This window comes from Mustela nivalis, assembly GCF_964662115.1.
Source record: "Mustela nivalis genome assembly, chromosome: 18".
Taxonomy (NCBI): Eukaryota; Metazoa; Chordata; class Mammalia; order Carnivora; family Mustelidae; genus Mustela; species Mustela nivalis.
In genome coordinates, this window is record NC_139037.1 from 35,777,373 (window position 1) to 35,804,825 (window position 27,453).

Here is a 27,453-nt window from a genome sequence, read left to right on the forward strand (position 1 = left end):
TAGTCCTTTATCTGATATGTCATTTGCAAATATCTTCTCCCATTCTGTCAGTTGTCTTTTGATTTTGTTAACTGTTTCCTTTGCTGTGCAAAAGCTTTTGATCTTGATGAAATCCCAATAGTTCATTTTTGCCCTTGCTTCCCTTGCCTTTGGTGTTGTTCCTAGGAAGATGTTGCTGCGGCAGAGGTCGAAGAGGTTGCTGCCCGTGTTCTCCTCAAGGATTTTGATGGATTCCTTTTGCACATTGAGGTCCTTCATCCATTTTGAGTCTATTTTTGTGTGTGGTGTAAGGAAATGGTCCAATTTCATTTTTCTGCATGTGGCTGTCCAATTTTCCCAGCACCATTTATTGAAGAGGCTGTCTTTTTTCCATTGGACATTCTTTCCTGCTTTGTCGAAGATTAGTTGACCATAGATTTGAGGGTCTATTTCTGGGCTCTATATTCTGTTCTATTGATCTATGTGTCTGTTTTTGTGCCAGTACCATGCTGTCTTGATGATAACAGCTTTGTAATAGAGCTTGAAGTCCGGAATTGTGATGCCACCAACGTTGGCTTTCTTTTTCAATATCCCTTTAGCTATTCGAGGTCTTTTCTGGTTCCATATAAATTTTAGCATTATTTGTTCCATTTCTTTGAAAAAGATGGATGGTACTTTGATAGGAATTGCATTAAATGTGTAGATTGCTTTAGGTAGCATAGACATTTTCACAATATTTATTCTTCCAATCCAGGAGCATGGAACATTTTTCCATTTCTTTGTGTCTTCCTCAATTTCTTTCATGAGTACTTTATAGTTTTCTGAGTATAGATTCTGTGCCTCTTTGGTTAGGTTTATTCCTAGGTATCTTATGGTTTTGGATGCAATTGTAAATGGGATTGACTCCTTAATATCTCTTTCTTCTGTCTTGCTGTTGGTGTAGAGAAATGCAACTGATTTCTGTGCATTGATTTTATATCCTGACACTTTACTGAATTCCTGTATAAGTTCTAGCAGTTTTGGAGTGGAGTCTTTTGGGTTTTCCACATAGAGTATCATATCATCTGCGAAGAGTGATAATTTGACTTCTTCCTTGCCGATTTGGATGCCTTTAATTTCCTTTTGTTGTCTGATTGCTGAGGCTAAGACCTCCAGTACAATGTTGAATAGCAGTGGTGATAATGGACATCCCTGCCGTGTTCCTGACCTTAGCGGAAAAGCTTTCAGTTTTTCTCCATTGAGAATGATATTTGCGGTGGGTTTTTCATAGATGGCTTTGATGATATTGAGGTATGTGCCCTCTATCCCTACACTTTGAAGAGTTTTGATCAGGAAGGGATGCTGTACTTTGTCAAATGCTTTTTCAGCATCTATTGAGAGTATCATATGGTTCTTTTCTTTCTTTTATTGATGTGTTGTATTACATTGACTGATTTGCGGATGTTGAACCAACCTTGCAGCCCTGGGATAAATCCCACTTGGTCGTGGTGAATAATCTTTTTAATGTACTGTTGAATCCTATTGGCTAGTATTTTGTTGAGTATTTTCGCATCTGTGTTCATCAAGGATATCGGTCTATAGCTCTCTTTTTTGGTGGGATCCTTGTCTGGTTTTGGGATCAAGGTGATGCTGGCCTCATAAAATGAGTTTGGAAGTTTTCCTTCCATTTCAATTTTTTGGAACAGTTTCAGGAGAATAGGAATTAGTTCTTCTTTAAATGTTTGGTAGAATTCCCCCGGGAAGCCGTCTGGCCCTGGGCTTTTGTTTGTTTGGAGATTTTTAATGACTGTTTCAATCTCCTTACTGGTTATGGGTCTGTTCAGGCTGTCTATTTCTTCCTGGTTCAGTTGTGGTAGTTTATATGTTTCTAGGAATGCATCCATTTCTTCCAGATTGTCAAATTTATTGCCGTAGAGTTGCTCATAGTATGTTCTTATAATAGTTTGTATTTCTTTGGTGTTAGTTGTGATCTCTCCTCTTTCATTCATGGTTTTATATATTTGGGTCCTTTCTCTTTTCTTTTTGATAAGTTGGGCCAGGGGTTTATCAATTTTATTAATTCTTTGAAAGAACCAGCTCCTCGTTTCGTTGATTTGTTCTATTGTTTTTTTTTGGTTTCTATTTCATTGATTTCTGCTCTGATCTTTATGATTTCTCTTCTCCTGCTGGGCTTAGGGTTTCTTTCTTGTTCTTTCTCCAGCTCCTTTAGGTGTAGGGTTAGGTTGTGTACCTGAGACCTTTCTTGTTTCTTGAGAAAGGCTTGTACCGCTATATATTTTCCTCTCAAGACTGCCTTTGTTGTGTCCCACAGATTTTGAACCGTTGTATTTTCATTATCATTTGTTTCCATGATTTTTTTCAATTCTTCTTTAATTTCCCGGTTGACCCATTCATTCTTTAGAAGGATGCTGTTTAGTCTCCATGTATTTGGGTTCTTTCCAAACTTCCTTTTGTGGTTGAGTTCTAGCTTTCGAGCATTGTGGTCTGAAAATATGCAGGGAATGATCCCAATCTTTTGTTACTGATTGAGTCCTGATTTAGGACCGAGGATGTGATCTATTCTGGAGAATGTTCCATGTGCACTAGAGAAGAATGTGTATTCTGTTGCTTTGGGATGAAATGTTCCGAATAGATCTGTGATGTCCATCTGGTCCAGTGTGTCGTTTAAGGCCTTTATTTCCTTGCTGATCTTTTGCTTGGATGACCTGTCCATTTCAGTGAGGGGAGTGTTAAAGTCCCCTACTATTATTGTATTATTGTTGATGTGTTTCTTTGATTTTGTTATTAATTGGTTTATATAGTTGGCTGCTCCCACGTTGGGGGCATAGATATTTAAAATTGTTAAATCTTCTTGTTGAACAGACCCTTTGAGTATGATATAGTGTCCTTCCTCATCTCTTATTATAGTCTTTGGCTTAAAATCTAATTGATCTGATATAAGGATTGCCACTCCTGCTTTCTTCTGATGTCCATTAGCATGGTAAATTCTTTTCCACCTCCTCACTTTAAATCTGGAGGTGTCTTCGGGCTTAAAATGAGTTTCTTGGAGGCAACATATAGATGGGTTTTGTTTTTTTATCCATTCTGATACCCTGCGTCTTTTGACAGGGCATTTAGCCCATTCACATTCAGGGTAACTATTGAGAGATATGAATTTAGTGCCATTGTATTGCCTGTAAGGTGACTGTTACTGTATATGGTCTCTGTTCCTTTCTGATCTACCACTTGTAGGCTCTCTCTTTGCTTAGAGGACCCCTTTCAATATTTCCTGTAGACCTGGTTTGGTATTTGCAAATTCTTTCAGTTTTTGTTTGTCCTGGAAGCTTTTAATCTCTCCTTCTATTTTCAATGATAGCCTAGCTGGATATAGTATTCTTGGCTGCATGTTTTTCTCGTTTAGTGCTCTGAAAATTTCATGCCAGCTCTTTCTGGCCTGCCAGGTCTCTGTGGATAAGTCAGCTGCCAATCTAATATTTTTACCATTGTATGTTACAGACTTCTTTTCCCGGGCTGCTTTCAGGATTTTCTCTTTGTCACTGAGACTTGTAAATTTTACTATTAGGTGATGGGGTGTGGGCCTATTCTTATTGATTTTGAGGGGCGTTCTCTGAACCTCCTGAATTTTGATGCTTGTTCCCTTTGCCATATTGGGGAAATTCTCCCCAATAATTCTCTCCAGTATACCTTCTGCCCCCCTCTCTCTTTCTTCTTCTTCTGGAATCCCAATTATTCTAATGTTGTTTCGTCTTATGGTGTCACTTATCTCTCGAATTCTCCCCTCGTGGTCCAGTAGCTGTTTGTCTCTCTTTTGCTCAGCTTCTTTATTCTCTGTCATTTGGTCTTCTATATCACTAATTCTTTCTTCTGCCTCATTTATCCTAGCAGTTAGAGCCTCCATTTTTGATTGCACCTCATTAATAGCTTTTTTTATTTCACTTGGTTAGATTTTAGTTCTTTTATTTCTCCAGAAAGGGCTTTTATATCTCTCGAGAGGGTTTCTCTAATATCTTCTATGCCTTTTTCGAGCCCGGCTAGAACCTTGAGAATTGTCATTCTGAACTCTAGATCTGACATATTACCGATGTCTGTATTGATTAGGTCCCTAGCCTTCGGTACTGCCTCTTGTTCTTTTTTTTGTGTTGAATTTTTACGTCTTGTCATTTTGTCCAGATAAGAGTAAATGAAGGGGCAAGAAAAATACTAAAAGGGTGGCAACAACCCCAGGAACATATGCTTTAACCAAATTAGAAGAGATCCAAAATCGTGAGTGGGGAGAACGGGGATAAAAAGAGGTTCAAAAAGGAAGAAAGAAAAAAAAAAGGTGAAAAGAAAAAAAAAAGGAAAAGAAAATAATTTTTTAAAAAATAAAACACCTTTCAGAAAGTGGTTGATTTTCTGTTTCCAGAATTGCTGTTCTTCTTCTCTTCAATCTGCCGATGGATTTTCAGGTGTTTGCAATCTTTAGATAAGCTATCTAGCTGATCTCCGGCTAGCTGAAGCAGTCTCAGCTTACTACTTCTCCGCCATCTTGACTCCTCCCCCTTATTTTTTATTTTTTAATTTTTTATAAACATATATATTTTTATCCCCAGGGGTACAGGTCTGTGAATCACCCAGTTTACACACTTCACAGCACTCACCAAAGCACATACCCTCCCCAATGTCCATTATCCCACCCCCTTCTCCCAAACCCCCTCCCCCCAGCAACCCTCAGTTTGTTTTGTGAGATTAAGAGTCACTTATGGTTTGTCTCCCTCCCAATCCCATCTTGTTTCATTGATTCTTCTCCTACCCACTTAAGCCCCCATGTTGCATCACCACTTCCTCATATCAGGGAGATCATATGATACTTGTCTTTCTCCGCTTGACTTATTTCGCTAAGCATGATACGCTCTAGTTCCATCCATGTTGTTGCAAATGGCAAGATTTCATTTCTTTTGATGGCTGCATAGTATTTCATTGTGTATATATACCACATCTTCTTGATCCATTCATCTGTTGATGGACATTTAGGTTCTTTCCATAGTTTGGCTATTGTGGACATTGCTGCTATAAACATTCGGGTGCATGTGCCCCTCTGGATCACTACGTTTGTATCTTTAGGGTAAATACCCAATAGTGCAATTGCTGGGTCATAGGGCAGTTCTATTTTCAACATTTTGAGGAACCTCCATGCTGTTATCCAGAGTGGCTGCACCAGCTTGCATTCCCACCAACAGTGTAGGAGGGTTCCCCTTTCTCCACATCCTTGCCAGCATCTGTCATTTCCTGACTTGTTGTTTTTAGCCATTCTGACTGGTGTGAGGTGATATCTCATTGTGGTTTTGATTTGTATTTCCCTGATGCCGAGTGATATGGAGCACTTTTTCATGTGTCTGTTGGCCATCTGGATGTCTTCTTTGCCGAAATGTCTGTTCATGTCCTCTGCCCATTTCTTGATTTGTTCTTTGGGTGTTGAGTTTGCTAAGTTCTTTATAGATTCTGGACACTAGTCCTTTGTCTGATATGTCGTTTGCAAATATCTTCTCCCATTCTGTCAGTTGTCTTTTGATTTTGTTAACTGTTTCCTTTGCTGTGCAAAAGCTTTTGATCTTGATGAAATCCCAATAGTTCATTTTTGCCCTGCTTCCCTTGCCTTTGGCGTTGTTCCTAGGAAGATGTTGCTGCAGCAGAGGTCGAAGAGGTTGCTGCCTGTGTTTTCCTCAAGGATTTTGATGGATTCCTTTTGCACATTGAGGTCCTTCATCCATTTTGAGTCTAATTTTGTGTGTGGTGTAAGGAAATGGTCCAATTTCATTTTTATGCATGTGGCTGTCCAATTTTCCCAGCACCATTTATTGAAGAGGCTGTCTCATTTCCATTGGACATTCTTTCCTGCTTTGTCGAAGATTAGTTGACTGTATAGTTGAGGGTCTATTTCTGGGCTCTCTATTCTGTTCCATTGATCTATGTGTCTGTTTTTGTGACAGTACCATGCTGTCTTGATGATAACAGCTTTGTAATAGAGCTTGAAGTCCGGAATTGTGATGCCACCAACGTTGGCTTTCTTTTTCAATATCCCTTTGGCTATTCGAGGTCTTTTCTGGTTCCATATAAATTTTAGCATTATTTGTTCCATTTCTTTGAAAAAGATGGATGGTACTTTGATAGGAATTGCATTAAATGTGTAGATTGCTTTAGGTAGCATAGACATTTTCACAATATTTATTCTTCCAATCCAGGAGCATGGAACATTTTTCCATTTCTTTGTGTCTTCCTCAATTTCTTTCATGAGTACTTTATAGTTTTCTGAGTATAGATTCTGTGCCTCTTTGGTTAGGTTTATTCCTAGGTATCTTATGGTTTTGGATGCAATTGTAAATGGGATTGACTCCTTAATATCTCTTTCTTCTGTCTTGCTGTTGGTGTAGAGAAATGCAACTGATTTCTGTGCATTGATTTTATATCCTGACACTTTACTGAATTCCTGTATAAGTTCTAGCAGTTTTGGAGTGGAGTCTTTTGGGTTTTCCACATAGAGTATCATATCATCTGCGAAGAGTGATAATTTGACTTCTTCCTTGCCGATTTGGATGCCTTTAATTTCCTTTTGTTGTCTGATTGCTGAGGCTAAGACCTCCAGTACAATGTTGAATAGCAGTGGTGATAATGGACATCCCTGCCGTGTTCCTGACCTTAGCGGAAAAGCTTTCAGTTTTTCTCCATTGTGAATGATATTTGCGGTGGAAATCAATGAAATAGAAACCAAAAAAACAATAGAACAAATCAACGAAACTAGGAGCTGGTTCTTTGAAAGAATTAATAGAATTGATAAACCCTTGGCCCGACTTATCAAAAAGAAAAGAGAAAGGACCCAAATAAATAAAATCATCAGTGAAAGAGGAGAGATCACAACTAACACCAAAGAAATACAAACTATTATAAGTACATACTATGAGCAACTCTACGGCAATAAATTTGACAATCTGGAAGAAATGGATGCGTTCCTAGAAACATATAAACTACCACAACTGAACCAGGAAGAAATAGAAAGCCTGAACAGACCCATAACCAGTAAAGAGATTGAAACAGTCATTAAAAATCTCCAAACAAACAAAAGCCCAGGGCCAGACGGCTTCCTGGGGGGATTCTACCAAACATTTAAAGAAGAACTAATTCTTATTCTCCTGAAACTGTTCCAAAAAATTGAAATGGAAGGAAAACTTCCAAACTCATTTTATGAGGCCAGCATCACCTTGATCCCAAAACCAGACAAGGATCCCACCAAAAAAGAGTGCTATCGACCAATATCCTTGATGAACACAGATGCGAAAATACTCAACAAAATACTAGCCAATAGGATTCAACAGTACATTAAAAGGATTATTCACCACGACCAAGTGGGATTTATTCCAGGGCTGCAAGGTTGGTTCAACATCCGCAAATCAGTCAATATGATACAACACATCAATAATAGAAAGAACAAGAACCATATGATACTCTCCATAGATGCTGAAAAAGCATTTGACAAAGTACAGCATCCCTTCCTGATCAAAACTCTTCAAAGTGTAGGGATAGAGGGCACATACCTCAATATCATCAAAGCCATCTATGAAAAACCCACCGCAAATATCATAAGTCTCTATGTATTTTTATACCTATTTACCATGTCTGCCTTTCAATGAGATTAGCTTCTGGGAATCTGAAACAGTGCCTGGAATATAGTGGGCCTTCAATAAGTATCTGTTGAATGAAGGTTGAGGCTTGATATCATGGAGGGAAGATCCAGTAGGGAAAGTCTTCAGTGCCAAGTGGCTAGGGGGAAGTTGTAGATAACAGGGCTGATCTGAAAACTAATGGGGCTTCAGTACCCTGGCCAGTGGCATTGGCCTTCTTAGTCATTTTGGAAACTCCCTTTTATAGTCTGGAAAAGGGGAGGGAGAGAAAGAGTGCCCTCATCATATTTAACCTCTTTGTACTTTGATTTCCTCAGCTATGCAACAGGAGTAATCATAGTAAGTTGATATAGAACTGATCTAGAAGTAATAATATACATAAAAAGCTTAGTGCCAGTCCTGGTGTATAGTAAGTGCTCATTAAATGCTTGATTTGTGCATTTACATAGTATATATAGAAAGTAAGTGTGGAAATTCAGTGGATGGACTGATGCTATCTAGAGTTTGGTGTGGGGTAAGGGAATTCCTCATACAGGGCGGGGCTTGAGCAATGACACAGGTTGAAAGTGCAATGAGGATGGCGGAAGGACACCATAAAGGGGTGATGTGAGCCTGTCTGATCTTTGCTTCCCTAGACAGGTGTGGGGGTATTGTTTTGTAGCTGGACTTCCCGGGTTTGGATATCAGCTCTGCAAATTGCTGGTTGTGGGATCTTGGCTGAATGAACTAATCTTTCTGATTCTTAATTTCTCCAACATAAAATGGTGATAACAAGGACAAATGTAACCCCATGGGCTGTTCTAAGGAATTAAATAAGATGATACATGTAAAGTGCTGCAGAAATGATAGCCATTGATAATTGAGAAATACTCAGTTACCTTTTTCTTTGTCCTGCCATAAGAAAAAGCTTGACTTGATTCAGAATATGTGTAAGAGTTTAGTGAGTTTCTCTCACTTTTCTATTGATAATATGTTTTTTTCCTTATTTAAAAAATTTTTAGAGATATACAAGTCAGGTTATTCTCAGTTCTCAGTTCTTACACCTATATCTACTTGAGTTTCATTTGCTGAAAATTGAATTAGAATGGGAGAAACACTGTCAGGAAATAAAATTCCTGCTATGCCTCCACAGGAGGTGTTTCGATTTGATTTTGATCAGAAACTAGATCCCCCGTGCAGTTCTCAGACATAGCCCCCAAATCCCATATTTTGAGGAAATGAGCCAACAACTACACAAGTGAATTGCTGCAGTCCTCTGGCTGGGTTAGAATGCGAAAAGAATACTAAGAGGTTGTAGAGAAATCAAGAAAATTCTGGTGGTCTTTAACCTAGCAGAATGCTATTTGGGCCTGAGAAACCAGAAGTTCAATATTTAAAGAGGGCAACCCTGTGACATTTTTACTGACCAAAATTCTCAAGTACCTGCCTGAACCCAGGCCTCCCTCCCTCAGCAGAACCTGAGATGAGGGCTTTTGTGTGTGAGTCATTTGTTGTGGGAAATTATCCCAAGAAATGGGAGTGAGGAGAATAAAGGGAGCAAGACAGGGAAGAAGGAAGGCCTTCTCATATTGAGGGATTCCCAAATTGGTTACTACTATAGGAAACTGGGACCTAATTCTCCCAGGACCCTCTGAGGAACTGTGCATGTGGAATTCATCCCTTGAAGGTCTGTCCAGGGCCAAGAAAGGAGCAGTGATCATCAGTTCCTATAGTCCACCATTTTTGAGAGTTGCTCTTGGATATTAAGGCTTTCCTATGTTCAAGCTAAGGGGACCAAATTGTCCCAAGTTGCCTGAGACTTTCCTAATTTTCAAACTGAAAATCCTGAATCCTGGGAACCTCTTAATCCTAGAAAAACTGGGATAGTTAGTCATCCTGGTTCAGAATGTCCTGGATGGTTTCCTGTAGGACCCACAATGGGGAATCAGAAAGAGAGATACTTACAGCACAAAGTGGGAAGGGCACAGTGTGGCTGAGATGAGGAGCTGTAAAGCTATAGCGTCCCAAAGCCAACTGCCACAGCAATAGCTGGAGTAAAAGCTGCGCCACATGGGTATAAAGTGGGCACAAGAGGAAGCCAGGACAGAGCCTAAAACACAGAGGGAGAGTCTAGCTGGAGAAGAAAGTAAAGGCTTCCACTCTCTGGCTTGAGGATGAAGGTATAATCCCAGAGGAGAGAACTTGGACCAGAGGTAGGTACTTTGGAGAAGAAGATTTTGGCTCAAAATAAGGAAGACTATTTTAAGAGTTCTGAATTATCAAAATGTCTTGATTGGTAAGATTATCTCCAATTCCCTCAGGAGAAACATGGAGTGGAACTAATATGTCCAAGATAACCCAAGGGATAAAATCACAGCCAGGATTAGAATGTTAGATATCTGACTAGCTAAGTCAGGAGGTGTGAGAAAAAGAACTAGATTATTTCAGGAGGGAGGGAGTTTCCTGTTCCTGAAGGCATTCAAGAGAGTCAGGAGAATCTGGGCTATTTGATAGGTAAAAGACTCACAGTTCATATCAACCTTATTGGGGAAAAACTGAGAGCTTTCCCTTTATGGTCAGGAACACGACAGGGATGACCCCTCTGACCACTACTATTTAGCATAGTACTGGAAGTCTTAGCCTCAGCAACCAGATAACAAAAAGAAATAAAAGGCATCCAAATCAGCAAGGAAGAAGTCATACTTTCACTAATTGCAGACAGCGTGATACTCTGTAGAAAACCCAAAGACCACCAAAAGTTTCTAGAAAGATGCACAAATTCAGCAAAGTTGCAGGATATAAAACCAACATACAGAAATCTGCTGCATTTTTTAAAAGATTTTTTTAATTAATTAATTTATTTTCAGAAAAACAGTATTCATTATTTTTTCACCACACCCAGTGCTCCATGTAATCTGTGCCCTCTATAATACCCACCCCCTGGTACCCCAACCTCCCACCCCCAGCCACTTCAAACCCCTCAGATTGTTTTTCAGAGTCCATATTCTCTCATGGTTCACCTCCTCTTCCAATTTCCCCCAACTCCCTTCTCCTCTCTATCTCCCCATGTCCTCCATGCTATTTGTTATGCTCCACAAATAAGTGAAACCATATGATAATTGACTCTCTCTGCTTGACTTATTTCACTCAGCATAATCTCTTCCAGTCTGGTCCATGTTGCTACAAAAGTTGGGTATTCATCCTTTCTGATGGAGGCATAATACTCCATAGTATATATGGACCACATCTTCCTTATCCATTCGTCCATTGAAGGGCATCTTGGTTCTTTCCATAGTTTGGCAACCATGACCATTGCTGCTATAAACACTGGGGTACAGATGGCCCTTCTTTTCACAACATCTGTATCTTTGGGGTAAATACCCAGGAGTGCAATTGCAGGGTCATAGGGAAGTTCTATTTTTAATTTCTTGAAGAATCTCCACACTGTTCTCCAAAGAGGCTGCACCAACTTGCATTCCCACCAACAGTGTAAGAGGGTTCCCCTTTCTCCACATCCTCTCCAACACATGTTGTTTCCTGTCTTGTTAATTTTTGCCATTCTAACTGGTGTAAGGTGATATCTCAATGTAGTTTTAATTTGATTCTCCCTGAGGGCTAGTGATGATGAACATTTTTTCATGTGTCTGATAGCCATTTGTGTGTCTTGATTGGAGAAGTGTCTGTTCATATCTTCTGCCCATTTTTTGATATGTTTGCCTGTTTCATTGTGTTGAGTTTGAGGAGTTCATTATAAATCCTGGATATCAACCTTTTGTCTGTACTGTCATTTGCCAATATCTTCTCCCATTCCATAGGTTGCCTCTTTGTTTTTTTGACTGTTTCCTTTGCTGCGCAGAAGCTTTTGATTTTGATGAAGTCCCAGAAGTTTATTTTCGCTTTTGTTTCCTTTGCCTTTGGAGACATATCTTGAAAGAAGTCTTGAATGGAATTTATACCATGTATAAATTTTCTATAAATTTCTGAAACATTTATCATTCAGGGTAATTTTTGGTTAGTGGTCACATCTTTTGAAAATAATTCATTTATTTTTTGTTCAAAATCTTCTCTTACTGTACTAGAGAATCAGATTCATCATATCTACAGCAGCGTTCAACTTCAATGTATTTAACACCCTTACTTACCATTTAGGAGAGAAGGAAAAATCCCATATACTCTGGCTTTTCCTGTGATGTATACTTCGAAATAAACCTAACCAAAGAGATAAAGGATCTGTACTTGAGGAACTACAGAACACTAATGAAAGAAATTGAAGAAGACACAAAAAGATGGGAGACCATTCCATGCTCTTGGATCAGAAGAATAAACATTGTTAAAATGTCTATACTGCCTAGAGCAATATATACTTTTAATGCCATTCCAATCAAAATTCCACTGGTATTCTTCAAAGAGCTGGAGCAAATAATCCAAAAATTTGTATGGAATCAGAAGAGGCACAGAATCGCTAAGGAAAACAAAAATAAAAGCTGGGGGCATCACGTTACCTGATTTCAAGCTTTACTACAAAGCTGTGATCACCAAGACAGCATGGTACTGGCATAAAGACACATAGACCAGTGGAAGAGAGTAGAGATCCCAGATATGGACCCCCAACTCTATAGTCAATTAATCTTTGACAAAACAGGAAAAAATATACAGTGGAAAAAAGACAGTCTCTTCAATAAATGGTGCTGGGAAAACTGGACAGCTATATGTAGAAGAATGAAACTCGACCATTTTTTTTACACCATACACAAAGATAAACTCAAAATGGATAAAAGACCTCAATGTGAGACAGGAATCCATCAGAATCCTAGAGGAGAACATAGGCAGTAATCTCTTCGATATCAGCCACAGCAACTTCTTTCAAGATATGTCTCCAAAGGCAAAGGAAACAAAAGCGAAAATAAAAGATTTTTTTTAAAGATTTTATTTATTTATTTGACAGAGATCACAAGTAGGCAGAGAGGCAGGCAGAGAGAGAGAGAGAGAGGGAAGCAGGCTCCCTGCTGAGCAGAAAGCCCAATGCGGGACTCGATCCCAGGACCCTGAGATCATGACCTGAGCCAAAGGCAATGGCTTAACCCACTGAGCCACCCAGGTGCCCCGAAAACAAAAGATGTTATTTATTTTTTGACAGACAGAGATCACAAGTAGGCAGAGAGGCAAGCAGAGAGAGAGGGGGAAGCAGGCGCCCCTCCGAGGAGACAGCTCGATGCAGGGCTTGATCCCAGGACCCTGAAATCATGACCTGAGCTGAAGGCAGAGGCTTAATCTACTGAGCCACCCAGGTGCCCCAATCTGCTGCATTTTTATACACCGACAATGAAGCAGCAGAAAGAGAAATTAAGGAATCAATCCCATTTACAACTGCACCAAAAATGATAAGATACCTAGGAATAAACCTAACAAAAGAGGTAAAATATCCGTACTCTGAAAACTATAAAACAACTCTGAAAGAAATTGAAGAGACCACAAAGAAATGGAAAAACATTCCATGCTCATGGATTGGAAGACCAAATATTGTTAAAATATCTGTACTACCCAAGGCAATCTACACATTTAATGTAATACCTATCAAAATACCACCAGCATTTTTCATAGCGGGAGAACAAACAATCCTAAAATTTGTATGGAACCACAAAAGACCCCTAATGGCCAAAATAGTCCTGAAAAAGAAAAAGCAAAGGTGGAGGCATCACAATTCCAGACTTCAAGCTGTATTACAAAGCTGTAATCAACAACTATATGGTCAACTAATCTTGAACAAAGTGGGAAAGAATATCCAATGAAAAAAAAGACAGTGTCTGGGGCACATGGGTGGCTCAGTGGGTTAAAGCCTCTGCCTTCGGCTCAGGTCATGATCTCAGGGTCCTGGGTTCGAGCCCTATGTTGGGTTTCTCTGCTCAGCGGGGAACCTGCTTCCCTCTCTCTCTGCCCGCCTCTGCCTACTAGTGATCTCTGTCAAATGAATGAATAAATAAAATCTTTAAACTAAAAAAAAAAAAAAAAAAAAGAAAGAAAGAAAGAAAGAAGGAAAGAAAGAAAGAAAGAAGACAATGTCTTCAACAAATGGTGTTTGGAAAACTAGGCAGCAACATGAAGAAGAATGAAATTGGGCCACTTTCTTACCCCATACAAAAAAATAACTTCAAAATGGGTGAAAGACCTAAACATGAGACAAGAATCCATTAAAAGCACAGGCAGCAACCTCTTTGACCTTGGCCACAGAGACTTCTTACTAGACACATTGGAGCCAGGGGAAACAGAAAACAAAAAATGAACTATTGGGACTTCATCAAGATAAAAAGTTTCAACATAGCAAAAGAAAGAATCAACAAAACTAAAAGGCATCCGGCTGAATGGGACAAGATATTCGCAAGTGACATATCTGATAAAAGGTTAGTATCCAAAATATAGAAAGAACTTATTAAACTCAACATTCCAAAAACAAATAATCCAGTTAAGAAATGGACAGATGACATGAATAGACATTTTTTCCAAAAAAGACATCCAGATGGTTGTCAGACATATGAAAAGATGTTCAATATCACTCATCATCAGGGAAATACAAATCAAAACCACGAGATACCATCTCACACCTGTCAGGATGACTAAAATTAACAACAAGAAACAGCAGGTGTTGGCGAGGATGTAGAGAAAGGGGAACCCTCTAGCATTGTTGGTGGACTACAAACTGGTATAGCCATTCTGGAAAAAAGTATGGAGTTTCCTCAAAAAGTTAAAAATAGAACTACCTACAACTACCTTATCCTAAAAATAGAACTACCCAGCAATTGCACTACTAGGCATTTACCCAAATGATACAAAAATTCAGATTCAAGGGGGTACATGCATGTTTATAGTAGCATTATTAACAATAGCCAAACTATGGAGAAAGTCCAAATGTCCACTAACTGAGGCATGGATAAATAAGATGTGGTATATACACAGCCATCAAAAATAATAAAATCGCCATTTGCAGCAATGTGGACAAAGCTAGAGTGTATTATGCTGAGTGAAATAAGTCAGAGAAAGACAAATACCATATGATCTCACTCATATGTGGAATTTAAGAAACAAAACAGATGAATATATGGGAAGGGAGAAGAAAAGATTGAGGGAAACAAGGCATAAGAGACTTTTAGACTCTTAATAGAGAAAAACTTAAGGGTTTTGGAGGGAGGTAGGGAGGGGAAGGTTAGATGGGTGATGGGTATTAAGGATGACACTTGTTATGATGAGCTCTGGGTGTTGTATATAAGTGCTGAATCACTGAATTCTACTCCTGAAGCCAATATTGCATTGTGTATTTCTTAAGTAGAATTTAAATAAAAATTTAAAGAAAGAGAGAGGGAGAGAGAGAGTCTGGGCTTTTCAGCCTGGATACTATGGGAGATAATTTGTGCTTCTGGTGACTTTAACTGCCTTCTATCCCAGAATTGTGTGGTACAATGATGCATTAGAGTAGAGTCTCCAAAATTACAATATAAGAGTAACAAGGGGAGGGTAAAGGAGAGTTGGAATTAAATAGTTAATATTTGACCACAGTAGGGGGCACAGGTTCATTCCTCCCATGCTCTTTGCATTGACTGTATCAGTCTATGTATGAAAAGTCTGAGTGTGAGTGCATGTGTTTGTGTGAGTGTGCATGTATGTATGTGTGCATGTGCACATGTGTGAATGCATAAAAATGAAATTTGTGTGTAAATATGTTGTGCATGCATATGTACACGCAAGCACTCATGTATGTGCATATTTATGTGTATATGCATGTGTGTGTTTGAGTGTAGAAGAAGCGAAGTGTAGAAGAAATAGAAGTGCTGAACTGGGTTCAGATAGCTGAAATGGTTCAAGTGCCATCAAAGAAAAACTGAATCATTTTATGTTGTAAATATTAAACCCTAAAAGAATTTTCAGTATAAATGTAGGCCAAATGTGTGTTCATAGATCTTTTTTTTTTTAATTTTTAATTTTTTATAAACATATATTTTTATCCCCAGGGGTACAGGTCTGTGAATCACCAGGTTTACACACTTCACAGCACTTACCAAAGCACATACCCTCCCCAATGTCCATAATCCCACCCCCTTCTCCCAAACCCCCTCCCCCCAGCAACCCTCAGTTTGTTTTGTGAGATTAAGAGTCACTTATGGTTTGTCTCCTTCCCAATCCCATCTTGTTTCATTTATTCTCCTCCTATCCACTTAAGCCCCCATGTTGCATCACCACTTCCTCACAGATCTTTTTAAAGATACAAATGAAACAAACATTTCAATTCTGAATTTTCATAACGTGGATTTCAGACTCAGGCCCTGAAAACCTTTATTCCTGTTGGGAAACAAGGATTTTCTCTTCAGTGCTCAGCAGTTCTCAGAGAAGCTTCCTCTGTCATCTGGGTCATTGTACAATGAGAAACTGGAATTTTAGGGATAAGGGGAAGGCAGAGGGTAGAGATCCAGAGAGACCAGGTATACAGAGCCAGTGTGGGCAGGGTTCACTTTCAGTCTATGCTGTGTTTCTCCATTCTTGCAATGTCAAGTTCAGAATTGTTAGCTACATTGACCAGCCTTTGGCCTCTCTCAACTTGTGTTCTATTTGTAATATAGGGATGAGAACAGAAGACCCTTGCTTGCTACTTGTGGGGGGTTGAATATGATCATGAAAAATGGAAGTCATTTGTAAACTGTAAAGTGCTCTATTCATAAATGCCATCCCAAAGGAGATGCCAGACATCAATATTATTCTCCACCCACTCCCCCACCTCTCACCTGGACTTCAGTCCACACCACACAATACAATGTGAGATTTTGTGTTGTTTCCTGTGATGGTCTATTTCCACAAAAATGGAAGAATTTTGAGGCTGGGGACAATCTCTTTTACTTAAGAACCAAAACCAAAACAAGAACAAAAACCTCTTTCTCTTCACTACTCAACTTGTTGGTTAACTCTCTGCATTTAAATATTGACATTTATGGTTTTAACACTTCCATCATCCATTCACTTGCATGTGTTGCTAAAGGACAAAGTCACCAAAATTAATGTTATTTAAAAAGCGGGATATTTACTAACATCTCTATTTTCTGTAAAGCCAGCCATGCAAAGCAAAAGTTGTTTTTCAGAGCCCTCTAAATGCTTCTAATGTGCAGGGCAGCCACACTTACTTTGTGGAGATTCTGAATGTTAGGTCTCTCCAAAATAGGAATAATCCTTACCACCTTAGAAGAAGGCTTCCTGAGAGCTTTTGGTGGAAGGCAAGGGTCAAGCATTTCTAGAGAAGGCACTCACAACTGTTTGGTGCAAGGAGAGGTCTTAGTGATTATTTTCTTTAGCAAGCGTCCTCATTTATTATACTGATTTGGAGATAATTAATTTTTTTCAGTTTTCAATTTCTTATTTTTTTCTTCAGACACGTGTGACAGCCCTATTTTGCCTCATTTGCCATCAACACTAAATCACCATTACCGTGATAATATCCAAGAAAAGCAGGTCAGAGAAGTTCCCTTATTGGTTTAAAATTCTGAGGTAACTTAGAGATAGTGTGAAAATTAAATGACAAGACCTAGAGAGTCCACTTTGTTGCTCATCCAAGGACAATACAACTCCATGTGATAAGTGTCAGACTATCTTTATGCTACATGAAGTGGGGAACAGTAAAGAAAGAGAGAAAGAAAGTGCCCAATTTCCACAGCACATATCATTGAGAACACTGTGTAATTTGACAAGTTTTTTCAATAGGGTTCTAATGACTCGGTTGTTTAGTGATGGTCCCCAAATGAAAACATTTTTTATAGATTTATTTATTTATTTATTTTAAAGAGATAGAGAGGAGGGGAGGGGCCAAGGGAGAGAATCTTCAAGCAAACTCCCCACTGAGCACCCAATCTCATGACTCATGAAATTATGACCTGAGCTGAAACCAGGAGTTGGAGGCTTAACTGGCTGAACTACCCAGGTGACCCAACAAAAGCATTTTATTAAGAAATATTGAATAACATGTTTTGTAGCCACCTTCTCCTTCCCTCTCACCTCTTCAGATTCCCTCATTCTTTCCCACCCTTGACTCCCTTCAGCCTTCACTTTATCTTATCCACCACCTCTTCCTACTCTAACCTCACCTGTTGTATACCTTACTTCCCCCACACTACATCTCTCAGCCCTGGGGGAAGACTCACCTGAGGCTCAAGGATAGAGTGTCAATGTTGGCCATGATGATTATGTATCTACTTGTTAATTAAAAGATTTTGATGTACTTATATCAAAATAGAACATCATTTATACTTGTATTAAAGCAGCAGCATTCCTTTGACTATTTGATATAAGGTGATGGTCTTTAAACATACATTTCTTTTTCATGTTGTTTCTTTTGCCAGGAATGTTCTCTTGTTATGCCCTCTTACTTGCTAATTCTGCCCATGTTCGAGACTCAGTTTTGTTGTCATTTCTGGAAGATTTCCCTAATTTCACTGTCTGAATCAGTATCCCTGTATTTCCTGGGTATATTTTTTATTGAAGTGTAGTTGACATACAGTATTATATTAGTTTCAGGTGTACAACATAGTGATTCGGTACTTGCATATATTACAAAGTGATCACCACTAAATCAATCTAGCTACCATCTGTCACCATACCAAGTTGTTACAGTATTAACTATATACTCCATGCTGTATACTGTATTATATGTGTATTATTTATTTTATAATTGAAGGTTGTATCTTTTAATTGCATTCCTCTATTTTGCCCATCCCCCACTTCTCTTCCCCTGGCAGCCACCAGTTTGTTCTCTGTGTCTATGAATCTATTTCTGTTTTGGTTGTTTGTTTTGTTTTTCAGATTCCACATATAAGTTAAATTATGTGGCATTTGGCTTTACCTATCTGCATTGTATCATTTAGCATAATAACTCTGAGTTCGTCCATGTTGCTGTGAATGGCAAGATTTTGTCCTTTTTGGTACATTATTTTATCACCATAGTGCACATCATTTCATGCTGTATTATCTATTTATGTGTCTGTCTCCCATATCCTACTGCAAGGTCAGGAATCATGTCCTTTTTATCCTTGTGTCCTCAGTCTCAGCACAGAGCTGACTGTATAATGGAGAGTGAACGAATGTTCATTAGATTGATATTGATACAGCAATCTCAAATACAAAATGATGAATTCAAATTCATGAAATAAAAATGCTATTTATTTTCTCACAATAAGAAAATTATGGATACTGAATTTACTGAGGTGGCCTCTGCTAAAGGCACGGGTGTTCCTGTCACCATCAAAGATACAAGTTTCCCTTATTCTCATACATAGGGCTCATGGGAGCTCTATGATTCAGTTACAGCTCATGGCTCTGTGATTGCAGGATCCTCTCTTGCCTCCTGATTTTCTCTCTAAGCCTACAGAGATGACAAAAGAAACAACAGCCAGAGGGAAGCTGTTTATAGAAAGAGATGGACAGCTGGAAAAATATTGCCCTTTCTCCTCCTGCTATGCAGCACACACCTGGAAGATGGAAGGTGTGACTACTGCTGTGTGTTGTGAAGGTATCACCTATACTTTGATTTTCTGTCTAAGATCAGATTACACACATTCATAATGACCAAAGCTGGAGCAGATCCTCTGAGAAAGCAGATAGCATTGGGGTATTCCCCCTCCAGCCTGGGGAATGTGTACTGCCTCTAAAACCTTGGTAAGTGTGGAAGTGCCCTACTCTGAGTTCCCCCCAGCAATAGACCCCAAGGCATGGGTTTGAGTGCAAGCAGTTTATCTGGGAGGTGAACCCAGGACACAGTGATAGGAATAGAAGTGAGTCACGGAAGGGAAGACAGCCAACAAGGGTGAGTAATGAGTTTCCACTGTGGGCAACTTTAGTTCAACTTGTTGGGAACTCTGGGAAACAGGGCGGAACTCTCACCTCAGAATTATCCTGCTGGATGGATGGAGGAGCTGGGAGATGTATCCATCACCTACATCAGTCAGTAATTGGTTGAGTGTTGTTCTTGGGAAGCTTAATTTCTCAGCATTTCTGGCCTGTCACATAATATGGCCAGAATGGTCTCCAGTGGCAGGATAAAGCTCTCAGGCAAGGGAAGGCAGTCTGCCCTAAGAAATTGGGCTGGTAAGTATGGAAATGCTAGATGCCATGGGGCCATGAATGGGAGACCCCCACAGATGTCTGCTGCAAACAGAGTGCAGCAGTGAGCTCCTACAGATCACTGGCACAACTTACTATGCCAGTCCTGATTTCCTATTGGAGGGTTGGCAACATTGCTTGCAGGAAATGTCAATTCCAGGCCCCTATGCACTTTCTACAAACAAATGTCTCTTTTTAATCTTAATTGCCAGACTGTCAGAGTTCATGAGACAAGGCATTAAACTGTTTTGAAAAGTACATGATAATCTAGCTTGTATTTGGGCAGTACTGACATTGGGGCTTAAAAATGTCAAGGAGCTCCTCAGTTAATATATACCACTCCAATTTTATAAAGAATATTTTGATAAGCAGGTTATTATGAAAGCTCCACAAAGAAATGCAACTAGATTATGCAGAACCAAAATGTGCATCTCGGGGTAGCCATACAACTTCAAAGTGAATGCATTGGAAAAGCGTGTAGGAACCAGAGGTGTCACAAGCCTGACCAATCTGCTTTCAGTTTTTAAAGCATTTGCCCTACACATGTACATTTATTTACTGGCATTTATCAAGAAGAGTTTTTGTGCTGTGTTTTTCTTGCATATTACCCTCCTTAATGATGAGTTGGGAAAATAATACATATGTTCAGTGTAAAAGCTACTCTGGGGTAATGTTATACTGTTGCTTAATATTTAAACATTTGCTAATCTTTTGGGATCAGAATAAACACTCAATGCTAATTTAAAAAACAACAACAAAACTTCACATTTGTATTGCACTTTATCAATCAAGGGAGACAATATCTGTCAAAAACCCTGTACACTGTGAAGTGCTTACTCTCATGCTTTGGGCTTTAAATCTTAGCTCACAATTCAGCCCAAGATATGAGTCACTCACAGTGGAGGTGGGAAATCTGTTTATGAAAGTCCTGGATGAAAAAATACAAGCCTGGAAGGAGGATACTAGTTGTGGGCTGGGAAGTAACCTCGATTCTGGCAGGGGATCAAGAGGAGAAATGGTCCACGTTTGTGGTTTCATCAATCCTTCAGGGGCTTGCTAAGCACAAAGCCAAGGGAGCCAGCTTTATTTTAGAAGAAGTCACATGTAATTATGCCGCTGCTCTTATGTTGTTTTATGATAGCTAAGAATACTGTAATGTATTTTTAATCATGAGCACATGCCCACAGGTCCTCCAGAGAGTGTTTGAATTTGAAATTAAAAACAAAAACCTAATGAATTGATCTAGCCATTTTTTTTTTGAACATGTGTTGGAGTGCTGGACAAATTGTTTTTTTCTTCTCTTTGCAAACTTGCTCATCAAATTGCCTTGATTCTCATTATTTTTTATTTTGTCAATAATTGCCTGTTTCTAGCTCTCCCTGATAACCTTTCCAAAGCCCACCACACAGAATTATTTTTTGGCCTTTGTATTTAAAGGTTACTGAAGCAAATGAACAATTCAGTGCAGCTCAGACCATGTTTGATTTCAAGCTGAGTTTTCCCATAAGACCAACTACATGCCTAAGCCTGAACTCAGCTAGTTGGGTTCTCATGGAACTCCACAGGATGGGAAAACATAGTATCTGCCCTCAGGATGCTCATTTGTAGAGAAACCAAAAAGGCATCCTCCCTTTATCAGGAAAGCAACAGCTTTCCCATAAACCCACAGCCAGTGACCCCCCCCCCCCAGGATATACCTGACCTCTAAAGGACTAGGAGGCTAGGGAATGGGATATTGAAATTTCTGCTCTTTAAAGCTGAGTAAGAGAAAGGGAAAGGGGTTTATGAATGGGTCTTGAGTAAACTGACAGTATGTTCCAAAATAAGAATAATGCCTGTTGGTGATCTGAGCAAAGATGGTGGTAAAGTAGGAGGTGCTGTTTCAACTGTTCCTCTTAAGTAAGCTGATTATCTACCAAAGAACTCTAATCACCCATGAAATCAGCCTGAGATTAAAATTATACACTTCTGGGTCTCTACGGGGGCAGAAGATGCCAGTGGACAGGTAAAGTGGAATGGGAACATTGGGATGTTATTGGAAGAAAAACTAAAGGGGAAGGGAGCCACCAGAAGTGATCCATTGGAACGTAATGCCCCAATACAAGAGTGCCTTGTGATTGAGGACAGCATTAATTTGGAGACTGGTTGAAAGCACTCAAAAACAGCAAAAGATCTTAAGGGGAAATTGGTGGAATCAGCTGATTAGGGACAGGGGCTTAAGCCCATGGACCCAGGATGGCCACCATTGGCACTGAGCCAGAGAGAGTGTGGTGAAGAAGCCAGGCCTTGGTCCATGAGCTGCTGGTGCAGGTGAGAGCATCTGGGTGGCGGCATGTGTGAGAGAGTCTGGTGTGGATGCCAGCCAGCACTCTCTAGAACCACAACCTTTTGCACTCTGCAGGCATGCTCTGTGACTGGGGTCTGAGTCACGCTCCACACCCTCCCCTGAGAGAGGTCCATGCCAGTTCTAGCTGGTGCTCTCTAGTACTTGGAGAGTCTGAACACTCCCAGCTGGGTCTGCAGGAAAATCTCAGTGTGCTATCTCTAGTTGGGACCTCTCTGGTGGTCTGGACCTGCCCAGAAAGCCATGGTGGAGGCAGCCACTGGAAGCCAGCTCTCTGGACTAGCACTTCTCCTGGTTTTAGGTACAGTGGGAGCTTTTGCTACTCCTGAGACTGTGACTGGGGATGTGCTCTGCCGGTGGCAGAGGGGGAATTTATGTGATCTGGAGCACCCAGAGGGGAACAGACAAAGAATCTTGAAAACCCACCAAGGGGAGGAAAACAAAACAAAACAAAACAAAACAAAACAAAACAAAAACCTCCAGAGAGCAAAGCCTGAAAAACTGGTTTCCTCAGAGCCCAGCCCCTTGATAGGGGGCAGAAGGACTCAACTCTAGCAAGACTGCCTGGAAAACCACTTGGCAGGACTCTCCCCCAGAAAGCCAGCCAAAAAAAACAAAACAAAACAAAATAAAACAAAAAACAAAATAAAACAACAACAACAAAAACCAAGAGGACAACCACCACTACTTCATAGATACAACTTTTCTTTTTAATTCATTCCCACTGTTCTCATTCTTTTCAATTTTTTAAAAATAATTTTTAACCTATTTCCCATCACAATGAGATGTTCAGTACAACAATTTCCATAATAACCTTTTAACTTGAACTTTTTTGATACATATACCTGTGTTTTTCTTTTTCTTATCTATTTTTTCATTTTTTAGTATTTGTATAGAGATAAGCTTCAAGGTAATCCCCTTTCCCAATTAATGCTACCCTTATAATATAAACAATTTTTAATCCCCCCTTGATATCAGGAAATTTGAGTCCTTTAGCAAAGATATCAAGATACATCCAGGAAGAACAAAATAATCTTCCTCACCCACACTGGGAATTTATAACCACATTCCCATCTTTTTCTTCCATCAATTTTTCTATGTATTTTTTTTTTTTTTCTGGTAGTGTATAAATCTTAGACTTGAGGTTCATTTGGGCTGGGCTCTTTTTTTTTTTTTTTTTCTTATCATTTACTTTTGTTGGGTTTTTTTTTTTTTTGTCTGTTTCTGTTTGTATACTTTATAAATCTTACCTTTGCTCATTTGGGCTGGGTATTCTCTTTTATTTTCTCTCTTTTTTTCCCCCTGTATCTCTCCCTCTCTCTTTTTTCTTTCTTTTTGATGATGACTCCTGATTGCCCAAAAGTGTTCCAGAGTGCACCTTGCCTGCACCACAATTGATACATTCAGCTACACATTCCCTCAGCCATCTGTCACCAAAATGACTAAAAGGAGGAATGCCCAACAGAGGAAAAATTCAGAGACTGTGCCCTCTCCATCAGAGCTATTGGATATGGACATAAACAATATGTCAGAAAGGCAATTCAGGCTAACAATTATGCAGGCAATGGCTAGGTTGGAGAAAGCCTTTAATGACAAAATGGAATTGATTAAGGAAGAAGTGAAAGCCACCAGGGATGACGTTCACAATGCCTTCAAAGAGCTCCAATCTAATCTCAATTTTCTAAAAACTAGAGTAACTGAGGCAGAAGGTATAATTAGTGATCTAGAAGAAAAACTGATTGAGAAAAAGGATCAGGAGGAAGCCTGGAACAAACAGCTTGGAAACCATGAAAACAGAATTAGGGAAATAAATGATGCCATGAAAATTCCAACATCAGAATTATTGGAAACCCTGAGGCAGAGGAGAAAGAAAGAAGACTAGAAGATATAGTTGAACAAATTCTCCATGAAAATTTTCCCAGTCTTGTGAATGGAACCAGATTTCGTGTACTAGAGGCAGAAAGGTTTTCCCAAAAGATCATAGCATCTAAAAAGGCCTTGAGACACCTGATTGTGAAAATGATGAATCATAATTGTAGACAGGGGTTCTTGAGATTCCTTACATACAGAGAAAAGCCCATCAGAATAACATCAGACTTGTCCACAGAAACATGGCACGCTGGAAAGGGCTGGCAAGATGTATTTGGGGCACTAAATGAGAAGAACAGGCAGCCAAGAATACTTTATCTAGCAAGACTGGCATTCAAAATGGATGGAGAGATAAAGAACCTCCAAGACTGGCAAGGTTTAAAAGAGTATGTGACCACCAAGCTGGCACTGCAAGAAATATTAAGAAAGGGGGTTCTATAAAAGAGGAAAAAAAACAAGAATATTATTGAACAGAAATATATGGAGACAATCTATAGAAACAAAGACTTCACAGGTAACACGATGTCAATAAAAATGTATCTCTCAATAATCACTCTCAACATGAATGGCATAGATGTGCCCATAAAATGGCACAGGGTTGCAGATTGGATAAAATGACAGGACCCATCCATATGTTGTCTATAAGAGACCCATTTGGAACGTGAGGATACATTCAGACTGAAATTGAAGAGGTGGAGAAGCATCTTTCATGCCAACGGGCCTCAAAAGAAGGCTGGGATAGCAATTCTCGTATCGGATAAATTAGATTTTAAACTAAAGACTATAGTCAGAGTTACAGAAGGACACTACATCATTCTTAAAGGGTCTATCCGCCAAGAAGTTCTAACAATTGTAAATAATTATGCCCCCAATATGGGAGCAGCCAACTACATAAGACAACTGTTAATCAAGATAATCAAGATATTAGAGTCATAGTGATATGAATATATTAATAGAAGGGGTTTTTTAACATGCCACTCTCAGCAATAGATCATCCAAGCAGAAAATCAATAAAAAAAAGGAGAGCATTGAATCACACATTAGAACAGATGGACCTCATAGATATATACAGAACATTCCACCCTAAAACAATAGAATACTCATTCTTCTCGAGTGCACATGGAACATTCTCCAGAATAGATCACATACTGGGTCACAAATCTGGGCTCAACTGATACCAAAAGATTGAGATTATTCCCTGCATATTCGCAGATCACAATGCTTTGAAATTGGAGCTTAACCACAAGGAAAAGTTTGGAAGGAATTCAAACACCTGGAAGCTAAAGGCCACCTTGCTTAAGAATGCTTGGATCAACCAGGAACTCAAAGAAGAACTTGAACAGTTCATGGAGACCAATGAGAATGAAGACATTTTGGTCCAAAACCTATGGGATAGAGCAAAGGCAGTCCTAAGGGGGAAATCCATAGCCATCCTAGCCTCCCTCAAAAAAACTGAAAGATCCAGAATACACCAGCTGTCTCTGCACCTTAAAGAACTGGAGAATCAACAACAAATGAAACCAACTCCACACACAAGAAGGAAAATAATCAAGATTAGAGCAGAGATCAATGAGATAGAAACTAGAGATACAGTAGAATGCATCAATGAAACTAGATGCTTGTTTTTTAAAAGAATCAATAAGATAGACAAAGCACTGGCCAAACTAACCCAAAAGAAAAGAGAGAAGACCCAAATTAATAAAATCATGAATTAAAAGGGAGATATCACAATTAACACCAAGGAAATAGAAACAGATATCAGAAATTATTATCAACAGTTATATGCCAATAAGTTAAGCAATCTAGATGAAATGGATGTATTCCTGGGAACCTATAAACTTCCAAAATTGAATCAGGAAGAAGTTGACAACGTGAATAGACCAATATCTAGTATCAAGATTGAAGCAGTGATCAAAAAACAAGAGTCCAGGACCTGATGGATTCCCTGGGGGAATTCTACCAAACTTTCAAAGAAGAAATAATACCTATTCTCCTGAAGCTGTTTCAAATAAATGAAGCGAAGGAAAACTTCCAGGTTTTTTATGGAGCCAGCATTACCCTGATCCCCAAACTAGGCAAAGACCCCACCAAAAAGAATTTCAGTCCAATATCCCTGATGAATAGGGATGCTAAGATTCTCAACAAGATCCTGGCTAATAGGATACAACAGCACATTAAAAAGATTATCCTCTGGGGCAGCTAGGTGGCTCAGTGGGTTAAAGCCTCTGCCTTAGGCTCGGGTTATAGTCTCAGGGTCCTGGGATTGAGCCCTGCATTGGGCTCTCTGTTCAGCGGGGAGCCTACCTCCCTCCCTCTCTCTCTCTGCCTGTCTCTGCCTACTTGCAATTTCTGTCTGTCAAGTGAATAAATAAAATCTTAAAAAAAAGATAAAATAAAAAGGTTATCCTCCATGAGCAGGTGGGATTTATCCCTGGGTTGCAAGGGTGGTTCAACATTCCCAAATCAAGGGCGCCTGGGTGCCTCAGAGGGTTAAACCTCCACCTTTGGCTTAGGCCATGGTCTCAGGCTCTTGGGATCAAGCCCCACATTGGGCTCTCTGCTCAGTGGGGAGCCTGCTTCCCTCCCCATCCTCTGCCTGCCTCTTTGCCTACTTGTGCTCTCTCTCTGTCACATAAAAAAAATCTTAAAAAAAGAAATATTTGCAAATCAATGAATGTGATAGAACAAATCAATAAGAGAAGAGAGAAGAACCACATGGTCCTCTCAATTGAAGTAGAAAAAGCATTTGACAAGATACACCATCCATTCTTGATTAAAATGCTTCAAAGTATAGGGATAGAGGGAACATTCATCAAATTCATAATATCTGTCTATGAAAAACCCACAGTGAATATCAGCCTCAATGGGGAAAAGCTGACAGCCTTCCCTTTGAGATCAGGAAAATGACAAAGATGCCCACTCTCACCACTCTTGTTCAACATAATATTAGAAGTCCCAGCAACAGCAATCAGACTATGAAGAGAAAACTGACAGAATGGGAGAAGATATTTGCAAACGACATATCAGATAAAGGACTAGTGTCCAGAATCTATAAAGAACTTAGCAAACTCAACACCCAAAGAACAAATAATCCAATCAAGAAATGGGCAGAGGACATGAACAGACATTTCTGCAAAGAAGACATCCAGATGGCCAACAGACACATGAAAAAGTGCTCCATATCACTCGGCATCAGGGAAATACAAATCAAAACCACAATGAGATATCACCTCACACCAGTCAGAATGGCTAAAATCAACAAGTCAGGAAATGACAGATGCTGGCGAGGATGTGGAGAAAGGGGAACCCTCCTACACTGTTGGTGGGAATGCAAGCTGGTGCAGCCACTCTGGAAAACAGCATGGAGGTTCCTCAGAATGTTGAAAATAGAACTGCCCTATGACCCAGCAATTGCACTATTGGGTATTTACCCTAAAGATACAAATGTAGTGATCCAAAGGGGCACATGCACCCGAATGTTTATAGCAGCAATGTCCACAA